This window comes from Nicotiana tabacum, chromosome 5, assembly GCF_000715075.1.
Source record: "Nicotiana tabacum cultivar K326 chromosome 5, ASM71507v2, whole genome shotgun sequence".
Classification (NCBI taxonomy): Eukaryota; Viridiplantae; Streptophyta; class Magnoliopsida; order Solanales; family Solanaceae; genus Nicotiana; species Nicotiana tabacum.
The window spans coordinates 118,272,571-118,274,732 of NC_134084.1; the positions used below are offsets into that span (position 1 = coordinate 118,272,571).

At 37.2% G+C, this 2,162-nt stretch overlaps 1 long non-coding RNA gene across 1 annotated transcript; it reads right to left on the minus strand.

Moving 5' to 3' along the window:
• Positions 1-300: 300 nt before the first annotated feature.
• LOC142180639 (uncharacterized) lies at positions 301-1,859 on the minus strand. Its single transcript, XR_012709265.1, has 2 exons — positions 1,421-1,859; positions 301-557 (listed from the first exon to the last, which is right to left on the minus strand). It is a non-coding gene; the product is annotated as an uncharacterized LOC142180639 (long non-coding RNA).
• Positions 1,860-2,162: the final 303 nt, after the last annotated feature.

A 2,162-nucleotide genomic window follows, 5' to 3' on the forward strand; every position in this document is an offset into this window, starting at 1 on the left:
ATTCTTTCTTTTAGTTACTTTACGTACCAGTGCAATTCAAATGTACTGACGTCCCTTTTTGCCTGGGGCCTGCATCTCGCGATGCAGGTAACGATTTTCAGGTAGACGATTCTGCTTGCTAGGACATCTCGTATCAGCTATTGGTAAGCCCCAGTCTTTTGGGGCCTTATCTCTCTTTTGTTTTAGTCATTATAGTTGTCACAACCCAAACCGATGGGCCGCGATGGGCACCCAGTACCTTACTCAACCGAGTACCAATGTAACGTATCTTTCTTATTACATCATCATATACACGTGACATACGGGCCTAATAGGCCAACATAATCATTTATAAACTCAAAACATAAGCCGACAAGGCTGTACAATCTTTCACGTAAAAGACATATGTCTACAAGCCTCTAAGAATACATAAATGTCATAAAGGTCGGGACAGAGTCTCGTCATACCAAACAATACACATCTAAATCATACTAACCAAACGAGCAACTCCGAAGCAAATGGAGCGCACCAACATCTTCCGCTGAGTTGATAGCCTATTTGGAGGGCTCTCGACCTGTCTATCGGGACATGCGGGCATGAAACGCAACGTCCCCAGGCAAAAGGGACATCAGTACGAATAATGTACCGAGTATGTAAGGCACATAAATAAATACATAAGAGACATGGAAGACATATAGAGTACATGACTCAACCTGTAAGTATGAATAACTTTGTAGATCATAAATTACTTTTAGCATCATGCATATGTGCATGAATGTCATGTCGTGCATAGGTACATGTTTCATAACTTCATCAGCCTCTGAGGGCATTCCATTATATCATACCGGCCACTGTGGGCAAAATCATCATCGTATACCAGCTGATCAGGTGGTGGTGCGTATATAACGCCATAACTTTTCCCATATCCCATATACATATATTTACATATATACGCGTATATAACGCCGTTTGAGTACATACATATATATGCGTATATAACGCCGTTTGAATCATATTTCAGCCACTGTGGGCAACATCATCATCATATACCAGCTGATCAGGTGGTGATGCGTATATAATGCCGTAACCTTTTCCCATATCCCATATACATATATTTACATATATACGCGTATATAACGCCATCTGGTCATGGGTCAGTGCACATGAATGCAGTGCATAAAAAGTACGTCAATAAAATTATTCGGAATGTCATAAGACCATTTTGCCTCTGAGTAATATCATAAAGTAAACTCTTTTCAACTTTCGTATTTTTCTGAGACCCATGAACAGATGATAAGACAATATAACACACGGAAATTCAAGAACACAGATATCTCTAATACTTCTATGAATAGAGTCATTCGTGGAATTTGTGCATTTACACGTTCCGTTCGTATCGTATAGATCATGCCAAAAGAAAGAAGGGATAGCCTTAACATACCTGACAGACAATTCAATGATTCAATATTTGCGCCAAAGGAACTGACGACACTCTAGCTAGAAATTTCAACTTTTAAGCTGCTCACGAAAGCATTTTACAACCTCCCAAACCATCCACGGACAAGTCAATATGCTTAGTGTTCTTCATTACTTCTCACTTAATATAAACTTTGTACTATTGAAAAACTTTGTAAAGACAGTGTATTTCAGCCTTTGAATTTGAAATTGGAGGAAATCATAAAATTTTCTACTATATTACAATCCCAGATGCTTTTAAATTGTGATCTATAAATCAAGAAAATGGGAAAAAGTGGAATTGGCTGATATAGGAAAGCAAAGTTAAAATTGGAAAGTGGAATTAGATAGAAAATTGAAAAAATGGAACGATTAAAGGGAAGGGGCAAGGCGGCTAAAAAATGAAGAATTTGACACCTTTCCATTCTAAGTCATGGGCAAGGCGGCTAAAAAATGAAGAATTTGACACCTTTCCATTCTAAGTCATGAGTCATTTGACTTTAATGGAGGGGTTGCCACCTCATGCTTATTCAATGCATATCCCCAATTAATTTGGTAATGTTCTGTTACTCGACAATTAATCAATTACCCGCATAATTTAAAAATTATCACAAATTACTTAAAATTCTATTTATTTTTAAAAATACTTCATATATACTTTATACATTATACTACCGTGGTCATATGGTACCTCACATGGTACAAGTTTATAATTATTGAGTATTATC